Raw genomic sequence first — 11,501 nt, 5'->3', positions numbered from 1 at the left:
TTGAATTCAACCCAATTTAATTCAATGTTTAAACAAACAGAATCACATTTGAGATGATTCACATAAGGAGTAAATTTATAAACAAGATTCCTGATCCTGTCAATATTCTCACCTTAAATCAGGAGGTTAAACTCAATCACTCAAAGACAAATATTAAACACTTATTTTAAGTAAATAAGTTGATCATAGGCCATGAAACATATGGAGACATTTTCTATCCAAATCTTTTAACATAAGTCTACTAACATTAAACACTGCAGTCTTTCAGTTTGTATGAATTCAACCTTTACTGATGTAACTGAGATGAAACCACAACAGCAGCAACTTTTTATAGAGAACGAGAGCAACAAGAGTCCTGAAGCCTTTCAGAGTCACTGGAATCCTCACCGTGTTCAACTCTGAGAACCGAACACTTTGAAATAACTTAAACACTTTGAAATAACTTAAACACTTTGAAATAACTTAAACACTTTGAAATAACTTAAACACTTTTAAACAATTTAAACACTTTGAAAAAACTTAAACACTTTGAAATAACTTAAACACTTTCAAATAACTTAAACACTTTGAAATAACTTAAACACTTTGAAATAACTTAAACACTTTGAAATAACTTAAACACTTTGAAATAATTTAAACACTTTGAAATAACTTAAACACTGAAATAACTTAAACACTTTGAAGTAATGCTGCTGGAAGTGAATTGCTTAATTTATTGTTTTTAAATTCACTGGATTATGGGAAGTTATGGATGATAAATGCACAAAAGTTAAACTCAGTTTGTTAAATCATGAGAGGAAATATGAAACAGAACTAAACTTTTTTGGAACAAACCAATGAGAAATTAACTTTCTAATGAATATTCTCAGTGTGGATTATTAGCCATATGTCTGCAGTATGATGTCAATGCAGCTTAAATCTTACTTCAGTCTCTGTATTTGCAGAAAGGCATCTGCAGGAAAACACAAAGTTTCTTCACTCCAACATCTGTCAAGGTGTTCCAGCTCAGGTCCAGTTCTGTCAGGTGGACGGGTTGGACATCAGAGCTGAGACCAAAGATTCACAGCTGATCTCTGACAACCTGCAACACTCCAATCTGAAAAAAGAATAAAATATCTGAGCTGAAGCTACTTTGCTGCAGGTTAAATGCTACAATAGAGAAGTAAAGAGCTTTCATTACAGTTAATGTAACTTTACTTGACCCTAAAACTCAATCAGCTCCATCTATGCAAACTCACATTGTGTATTTAAATGTCTCTAATTTCAAGGAAACATGAAAGCCAGTAGATTTGGAGGAAATTTGATTTTTAAAGCAGATAAATAAACCAATGTTGAGGATTCCATTAAAATGTGTTTTCAGGTAGAATATTAAATGTAAAACTGACTGTAAGTACAGAAACAAACAGATCTAGAACCTTATTGTTGTATGTAGTACATTAAAGACAGTTTGAAAAATGAAAATTGATCTTTTACTGAAACAAGCAGTGAAGAAGTTTTACCATAAGGATCCTCAGCAGCTTTTACAACATACATTTCAGCCCAAAACTAAAACATGGTGTCTTACTTCAATTTCTGCAGTTTGCAGATGGGATTGTGTAGAAAACCACAGAGTATCTTCACTCCAGCATCTTTCAGGTCATTGCAGCTCAGGTCCAATTCTGTCAGATGGGACGGGTTGGACTGCAGAGCTGAGACGAGTGAAGCACAGCCGACCTCCGACAAACTGCAGCCCTCCAGTCTGGTTAGAGCACAAAACATGAGATCTGAGGCTGTCGAGACACTGACTAAGATGAAACATTAACACATAAAGTCATATAAAGAAATATCTAATATTAAACTAATATTTTGTCCAATAAAATTGATTTCATGAATTAACAGAAACAACTGCAATAATCTGAATCAGGCATATTAAAGCAGAGAAACGTCTAAAGGATCCAGTGTGCCTTGACCTGGATCCTTTAGGCAAGGCAGGTTTAATGTCTTGCCTGGGACTCAACTGCCAACCCACCAGCTCCAAAACAAAGTGCTAGCTGCAGCATTAGCCTGCGGGCCTGAAGACATTTCCTCACAATGTTTCTGTTCTTTAAACCTTGTTAATGAAAGTCAGCAGCAAATATTGAACTTTCAATAATAAATGTAATATCTTAGAAAGACAAATAACATTGTAACCTTCACTAAATATTTAACTCATTGTTTTACATCATGTTATTATATGATAACTTATGAAGAGGTTAAAAAAAAACCTCACCCAAAGTTCAGTATCATCTGTCTGCTTCCGGTTTAGTGTTAACTCGTCTTTTACATGGTAAATATCAGAACTAAACTAAAACATAATGTCTCACATTAATGCCTGGAGGTTGCAGAGAGGATTCTGTAGAAAAGCACATAAATCTTTCAGGCCATCATCCTTCAGGTCTTCGTTTCTGCTCAGGTCCAGTTGAGTCAGATGGGACGGGTTGGACTTCAGAGCAGAGACCAGATAAGAACAGCTGATCTCTGACAAACTGCAGAGATTCAATCTGAATAAAACATAAAATGTCAAGTAAAACCAATAGGATGCAGGTTAAACTAAGTACTAATACATTTATAGTAAATGATTAATTTTAGTGAACGTCCCCAGAAATGTTTTTCTCCAGCCTCCTCCTTCAGCTCAGATCAAGTTTCTTGCTCACTTGTGTTGGGATTTTGTTTCTTCAGTTGTATTCTGTGTCTCATCATCAGAGGTGAGCGCAATAACACAGACTGGTAAACTGAGGGCTTTACTTTTGGCTGAACTTTCTTCACTATAGCAGACTGAAAACGTACCTGTATAACCCCAATCCATCAGTCTGTCTGCTGTTCCAGCCTACAATCACCCATGAACAAGAAACCAAGTGTAGAGTATCTGTCAAGATATTTGAATCAGATCAACTCAAAGAGACCGTCCACCTCTTTCTGGTTTAGAACAATGGGCTCAAACGTACGGGAGGGGACAGTCTCATCCCTTCTTACATTCACCAGTGACCTCCTGTAGTGACCTGCTGCAGTGACCTCCTGCAGTGACCTGCTGCAGTGACCTCCTGCAGTGACCTGCTGCAGTAACCTCCTGCAGTGACCCCCTGCAGTGATCTCCTGCAGTGACCTCCTGCAGTGACCTGCTGCAGTGACCTCCTGCAGTGACCTGCTGCAGTGACCCCCTACAGTGATCTCCTGCGGTGACCTCCTGCAGTGACCTCCTGCAGTGACCTGCTGCAGTAACCTCCTGCAGTGACCTGCTGCAGTGACCCCCTGCAGTGATCTCCTGCAGTGACCTCCTGCAGTGACCTCCTGCAGTGACCTGCTGCAGTGACCTCCTGCAGTGACCTGCTGCAGTGACCTCCTGCAGTGACCTCCTGCAGTGATCTCCTGCAGTGACCTCCTGCAGTGACCTCCTGCAGTGATCTCCTGCAGTGATCTCCTGCAGTGACCTGCTGCAGTGACCTGCTGCAGTGACCTGCTGCAGTGACCTCCTGCAGTGACCTGCTGCAGTGACCTCCTGCAGTGACCTGCTGCAGTGACCTCCTGCAGTGATCTCCTGCAGTGATCTCCTGCAGTGACCTGCTGCAGTGACCTCCTGCAGTGATCTCCTGCAGTGACCTGCTGCAGTGACCTGCTGCAGTGACCTGCTGCAGTGACCTCCTGCAGTGACCTCCTGCAGTGATCTCCTGCAGTGACATCCTACAGTGATCTCCTGCAGTGACCTCCTGCAGTGACCTGCTGCAGTGACCCCCTGCAGTGATCTCCTGCAGTGACCTGCTGCAGTGACCTGCTGCAGTGACCTCCTGCAGTGATCTCCTGCAGTGACATCCTACAGTGATCTCCTGCAGTGACCTCCTGCAGTGACCTGCTGCAGTGACCCCCTGCAGTGATCTCCTGCAGTGACCTGCTGCAGTGACCTCCTGCAGTGACCTGCTGCAGTGACCTCCTACAGGGACCTCCTGCAGTGACCTGCTGCAGTGACCTCCTGCAGTGACCTCCTGCAGTGACCTGCTGCAGTGACCTGCTGCAGTGACCTCCTGCAGTGACCTGCTGCAGTGACCTCCTGCAGTGATCTCCTGCAGTGATCTCCTGCAGTGACCTCCTGCAGTGATCTCCTGCAGTGACCTCCTGCAGTGACCTGCTGCAGTGACCTCCTGCAGTGACCTCTTGCATTGATCTCCTACAGTGATCTCCTGCGGTGACCTCCTGCAGTGACCTCCTGCAGTGACCTGCAGTAACCTCCTGCAGTGACCTGCTGCAGTGACCCCCTGCAGTGATCTCCTGCAGTGACCTCCTGCAGTGACCTCCTGCAGTGACCTGCTGCAGTGACCTCCTGCAGTGACCTGCTGCAGTGACCTCCTGCAGTGACCTCCTGCAGTGATCTCCTGCAGTGACCTCCTGCAGTGACCTCCTGCAGTGATCTCCTGCAGTGATCTCCTGCAGTGACCTGCTGCAGTGACCTGCTGCAGTGACCTGCTGCAGTGACCTCCTGCAGTGACCTGCTGCAGTGACCTCCTGCAGTGACCTGCTGCAGTGACCTCCTGCAGTGATCTCCTGCAGTGATCTCCTGCAGTGACCTGCTGCAGTGACCTCCTGCAGTGATCTCCTGCAGTGACCTGCTGCAGTGACCTGCTGCAGTGACCTGCTGCAGTGACCTCCTGCAGTGACCTCCTGCAGTGATCTCCTGCAGTGACATCCTACAGTGATCTCCTGCAGTGACCTCCTGCAGTGACCTGCTGCAGTGACCCCCTGCAGTGATCTCCTGCAGTGACCTGCTGCAGTGACCTCCTGCAGTGACCTGCTGCAGTGACCTCCTACAGGGACCTCCTGCAGTGACCTGCTGCAGTGACCTCCTGCAGTGACCTCCTGCAGTGACCTGCTGCAGTGACCTGCTGCAGTGACCTCCTGCAGTGACCTGCTGCAGTGACCTCCTGCAGTGATCTCCTGCAGTGATCTCCTGCAGTGACCTCCTGCAGTGATCTCCTGCAGTGACCTCCTGCAGTGACCTGCTGCAGTGACCTCCTGCAGTGACCTCTTGCATTGATCTCCTGCAGTGATCTCCTGCAGTGACCTGCTGCAGTGACCTGCTGCAGTGACCTCCTGCAGTGACCTGCTGCAGTGACCTCCTGCAGTGATCTCCTGCAGTGATCTCCTGCAGTGATCTCCTGCAGTGACCTCCTGCAGTGATCTCCTGCAGTGACCTCCTGCAGTGACCTGCTGCAGTGACCTCCTGCAGTGACCTCTTGCATTGATCTCCTGCAGTGATCTCCTGCAGTGACCTTGGCCTGAAGAAGCCAACAGAGCCATATCATTCCCAAAAAGCAGAGAATTTGAAGATCCCAAACAAGACAAAATTGTTCACACAACCATGGATTGTGATCCTGATTGTGAACAAAGAATCAGTGTTACTGGTTATGAGGGGCAATCCTAGCTGAGTAAGTTTTACAAGAAGTGTGAGAACTGTGACCTTCAGTAACTGGAACACACTTGTTGAAGTCCTCGACTCGTTTCTGTGCATACACAGACAACAGTCAGGATGTTCCCTCTTTCAGCAGAAAGTCAATCCTCTTGCTCCTCTGAGAAAACTTCTAATCAATCTGCAGGACCTGATTGGTTTTCACTTTGTCTTGAAAGTTTATACCTATTTGATTACATTTGCTTGAAAAGTTGGATCTTAAAATGAAAATCAAAGCATCAATTAATCATTTTAGTTGGTGGAGGAGGAAAATGGAGAAAACCAACCTCAGGGTCTGTAGCTTACAGACTGAACTCTCCAGTAACACACACAGATGCTTCATTCCAGAGTTTCGCACTCTGTGAATCAAACTTATATCCACTTCAGTCAGGCGGCAGGGGTTGGACTTCAGAGCTGAGGCCACAACCTCACATTCAGTTTCTGAGAGTCCACAGCCAACAAGCCTGCAATTAGACAAACAGTACTCCATTGACTACATGTTTGATGTCATCATCTGATCACATTGGCTCTATAGAGGCAAGACACTGAAGATCTGCAGTCAAACGTGGCTTGATACAGGTCATGGTTCAGGATATGTTTTGTGACATAGCTTAGGCCATGAGTTGATCATGGATTGGGTTGTAATTAAGACATTAATGCAGGTAATGATGTGGTCATTTTGGACCTGGTTTGGGTAATGGTCAGGTTCAGTTAGAGGTTCAGGTCCTGATCAGGGTTACTAGTTATGGTTCATAGTTTGGATCATATGCAGCTCAAATCATTGTTCATGTCAGAGATCAGTCTGGTTACATCTTTAATATATGAACATAAACAGTCGACAGTAAAACAGCTTGTAGCTCAGTGTTCCAGGAGATGCAACACTTGGAAAGGGGAATAAGCACCGTGAAGACTGCTGCTCATATCTGACACGGGATAGCAAAGCTGAGTGAAGTATCTCCAGAGCATCTCCTAGATAATGGGAATACAATCCCTAAAATATGAATGAGGTGATATACAGTACAGCAGCAGTAAGAGCAGCCTCAGTAGAGGAGAAGGTCAGCCAAAATCAGGAAAATATGGAAAGTCTGAACTTTATTTCTGGAGTTCTGAGAATAAATATCCACAAATAAAAAGGACAGCCAATCAGATACCCTGCTTTAGTATTAGGTTGGTCAAAAGAGGTAATTCACCTGGTAATAAAGCACAAAAACACAAACCAGGGAAGATTTCAGCTGAAAGTTGTGCAGAAGCTCAAAAACAATCCAGTATCTCGCAGCAAGATATAAATCACTAGCAAGAAAGTTATGCATCAGTGTTTCTCAATTTGGGTCCTCAGGGACCCGTCTATTCTAGATGTGTCAATGTTCCAGAACATCTGGATCATAAAGGAATGAGCATAAAAATCATTAACAACGTGCAGAGGACAGAGTGATGAAAATGCTCACCTGTGATTGTGCATAATTATTGAACAATAAGGCAAAAATACATGATGGCTTTGAATGTATGTGTTGTTTTAGGTAAAGATAAGAAGGGATAAAACATTCTTTAACATTCACTTCTGACAGGTGACATTACACATGTTGTAGATAAGCAGTCTTAAAGTCCAGCCCTGAAGGACTGCTGCCCTGCAACTTTTAGATGAATCTATGTTCAGCACACCTTAACATAGCTGAGCTCATCTGCAGAAATCTATAGAGTTTGAACCAATGCTAGTTGGGCAGTTCTGACATTTAATTCAAGTATGTAGGACAAGAGACAGACCTCCACGAAGCTCAGCATTTAGACATATTAATGATGAAAATACTACAAAGAATGAAGCAATAATAATGCTGAATAACAGGATTGTGGTAATGCTGAATCAGCATTCACACAGTAAAGACGTCTGGACTCACCGAGCCTTTCTGCAGTTCCTCACAGCTGGAATCAATCTCAGTCGTCCATTCTCTGATGTGTTGTACTTCTCTAGGTCCAACTCCTCCAAAACCTCCTCTGACATCTGCAGAATGTAGGCCAGAGCTGAACACTGGATCTCTGAGAGCTTCCTCCCAGATCTGTTCTCTGATTTCAGGAACTGTTGGGCCTCCTGATAAACTGAGAGATCCTTCATCTCCACCAGACAGTGGAAGATGTTGATGCTTCTGTCAGGAGAGATATCATCAGTGTTCATCTCCTTCAGATTATTGATGATTTTCTGGATGGTTTCTGGACTGGTCTCTGTCTGACCCAGAAGGTCTCCTAACAGTCTCTGGTTGGACTCCAGAATGAGGCCATGAAGGAAACGTACAAACAGGTCCAGGTGGCCATTTTTACTTTGGAAGGATTTCTCTAGGACTTTTTTCATGAAATCCTCCAGAGATGTTTTACTGTATTTTCCTTCCAGGAACTTCTCCATCACCTCTGAGTTGCTGCTGGTGAAACAGTGGAACATGTAGACTGCAGCCAGAAACTCCTGAATGCTCAGATGAACAAAGCAGTAGACTGGTTTCTGGAAGATCAGATTCTCTCTTTTGAAGATCTCTGTACAAACTCCTGAGTACACTGAGGCCTCTGTGACATCCAGACCACACTGCTCCAGGTCTTCTTGGTAGAACATGATGTTTCCTTTCTCCAGATGTTCAAACGCCAGCCTCCCCAGCTTCAGAAGAACTTCCCTGTCAGCCTCCATCAGCTCCTGTGGACTTGTCTCATGTCCTCCATGGTACTTGTTGTTCTTCCTCTTTGTCTGGACCAGCAGGAAGTGTGAGTACATGTCAGTCATGGTCTTGGGCAGCTCTCCTCTCTGCTCTGAGGTCACCATGTTCTCCAGAACTGTAGCAGTGATCCAGCAGAAGACTGGGATTCCACACATGATGTGGAGGCTCCTGCAGGTCTTGATGTGGGAGATGATTCTGCTGGACAGCTCTTCATCACTGAACCTCTTCCTGAAGTACTCCTCCTTCTGGGTGTCGCTGAAGCCTCGTACTTCTGTCGCCCTGGTAACACATGAAGGAGGGATCCGATTGGCCGCTGCAGGTCTGGAAGTTATCCAGATGAGAGCCGAGGGAAGCAGGTTCCCCTTGATGAGGTTTGTCAGCAGAACGTTGACTGATGATTTCTGTGTGACGTCAGAAACCAGCTGACTGCTGCTGAAGTCCAGTGAAAGTCTGCTTTCATCCAGGCCATCAAAGATGAAGAGGAGTTTGCAGCCAGCCAGCTGCTCTGCTGGGAGCTTCTGGAGTGTTGGATGGAAAACATGGAGCAGGGAGAGAAGACTGTGCTGCTGATCTCTGATCAAGTTCAGCTCCCTGAACGAAAGCAGAAACCACCACACTGACATCTTGGTTCTCCAAGCCCTCTGCCCAGTCCAGAGTGAACTTCTGCACTGAGAAGGTTTTTCCAACACCAGACGCCGTTGGTCAGAACCACTCTGATGGCTCCATGTTGGTCAGGGAAGGTTTTAAAGATGTCATGGCACCTGATTGGAGAGTCATGGAGGTTCTGGATCTTGGCAGCTCTCTCCAGCTGCTTCACCTCATGCTGGGTATTAACCTCTTCACTTTGTCCCTCTGTGATGTAGAGATCAGTGTAGATCTTGTTGAAGAGAATTTTACTTCCTGTTCATCACTTCTTTCAGTCACACATTCACATCTCTTCCTCAGACTGATCTTATGTTCCTCTAGAATTCCTGCAGAACAACATCTGCTGAAATAAAGAAAAGAAGACAGTGTAAGTAGAGAGAAAAAAGTTTTAAAAAGTTGGAACAAAGGCCTTTGGAACATTAGGATTTTATCATTTTAAGCTCTGACTTCAAATAATGTAGTAAACAATTGTAAACAATCACATTCATCCTCAGATTGTTATTCTACTGTTAAACAGCATTCTTTGTTTATTGTCCAGTGTCTTTCTCAAGGACGCGATGGAGACAGATGGAACAGGACTGAACCTGCTATTGTGGGACAAATCCTGAAGAATGGAATTAAGCTCTGGTCGTAGACGTTCAATCTCACCTGGTGAAGTTCTGGGTCTTTTCCCACACTGGGGGCAGGACAATTCTAATGAAGCAGACTGGTCCCAGTATGATGTGATGCAATGTCTACAGAACCAGTGTTCACAGCTGGTACGGACTGGATCCATCAAGACCTCGTGACACAAAGCACAGCAGGACGGCTGCTCCTCCACACCAACGCTTCTGTCCTCCCTCCATCTGTGAAGATATTTACCACTGAAATAATTCACTGACAATAAGGTGGAGCTGTTCTACTGAACACTTTGGTTCAAGAAGTTCCAATGCAACAACGAACCAATGTTGGCTTGCAACATAAACTCAGAATATTAAGGATTTCTTGGTTGAAGGGTTTATTGCATTATATTTGGCTTTATGATTAATCTTTTGTTTATTGTATTTGTCTGTTTCAAACCATTTCAGGGACAATAATTAGGCCCAAGCAGCAACAGCACTGAGAAGGCCTATTGTAATCGCAACATTTCCTATTTGTATTTTTCCAACAAATTGCACATCCACATCTAAGAGGCCTTAACATATTCAGAAACTCACCAAACTTCACCCAGAATTGTCCACATCAAAGTTTTGGATTCCTATAGAATCAAAAATGTAGCCAAACTGCTTTACTTTCCAAATAGATGAAAAGTTGACTAATTGTTTGATTCCAGAAAGACGGATAAGCAACATTATAAATGTCACAATGTTCAGTTCTTTTATTGTTCAAATAAAGTTGGCTCTACTAAACTTGACTTTATGATTCCCTTTTGGACTTTGGTCTTCTGCTCATTTTGTAGCTTTATTGTCAAGTTGTTTGCAGTTGTATCTTTAGTTACTGTCCATGTTTATGATTCTCATTCCTGCTTTATTTCAGTTTTCTATATCACTCTATGCTCTGTGTTCTCATGTCCATTTTGATCTGACCGCTGCTGTTTCTGGGTTTATTTGGCACCAAATGTTCTGAGGGATCCAGTCCGTCCATCTGATCAGTCGAAAAAAAAACCAATGTTAAATGTTAACTTTTTTTACATCTTCTCTGAAATGGATGGACAGCTGAATATTCTTTTCTAGGTTCTAGTTGTTTTTGTACTTTTTAAATAAGACTAAATAAACTAGTAACCTTTCATTGAGACATGATTGTTTTCAGTCGGTAATTCTTGAATGTTTATAAAAATAAGTACCATTTTTGTTAGCAGAACTTTGCATTTTAACTTGCTTTGGGCATTTTTGGCAGTGGATCAGTTAGAAACTGGTTTCTTACTCTGTGTCTGGGGCTCCTGGTTCAGAACTGAAGTCAAGCGGTTGTTCTTTTGACCAGTCACTCCTCACAGACAGACAAATGGATCCTGGAGGTTTTGCTATCTCTCTGTGGTTCTGACCTCTGAAACACAAACATCTTATTCAAATCACATTAACCAAAAAAACACTAAAGAAGCTCTGAACATAAACTGTCAGTGGGTTGAGACATTGCTGTACTGATTCATATCTTTGCTTTTTCAGATTTAAGATTAAATGAAAAATCTTACAATATGTTCATGCAAGATGCCAGTCAACTAGCTAATATCACCGTTTGTCTCTGCAGAGTCTCTGAAACAGAAATCTATTTCTTACTTGATGTCGGAGGATCCAGCCTCATTACTGAGGTCTGGAGGTCTTGATTTGGACAAGACATTATTCAGGAAAGGAATGCTGGATCCTGGAGGTTCTGCTTTGTCTTCCTTTAACTCATCCATCATCTAATGTCAGTCTGAAAACAGAAATGAGTAACACTGAGTTTTTAGTTGTTATTTTCCAGTTTATCATAAAGAAAGCATATTACTACCTAAAAAATAAAAAAGACTCATTCCAACAAGACTAAGAATTTAGTTCATGCCTTTGTTTTAAGCAGACTTGATTATTACAACTGTTTTTCCTGAACTATCAGAAAAACATCAATGTCAGTTTCAGCTTCTTCAGGAAGCTGCTGTGAGAATCCTTAGAAAAAACACAAAGACTGGGATGTCAGTGCAGCTCTAAGGGTTTATAAAGCCCTTTCTAAAGCCTAGTCTGATCTTCTCTAACGCCATTAAA

General features: G+C 43.4%; 1 pseudogene; it reads right to left on the bottom strand.

Annotated features, from left to right (window-relative positions):
• Positions 1-925: 925 nt before the first annotated feature.
• On the bottom strand, positions 926-11,167 carry LOC129355491 (NACHT, LRR and PYD domains-containing protein 3-like; annotated as a pseudogene).
• Positions 11,168-11,501: the final 334 nt, after the last annotated feature.

Source organism: Poeciliopsis prolifica, unplaced genomic scaffold (genome assembly GCF_027474105.1).
Source record: "Poeciliopsis prolifica strain line A6 unplaced genomic scaffold, Auburn_PproV2 SCAFFOLD136, whole genome shotgun sequence".
Taxonomy (NCBI): Eukaryota; Metazoa; Chordata; class Actinopteri; order Cyprinodontiformes; family Poeciliidae; genus Poeciliopsis; species Poeciliopsis prolifica.
Note: the sequence above shows the minus strand (reverse complement) of the source record. Positions and strands in the feature narration are given on the sequence as shown.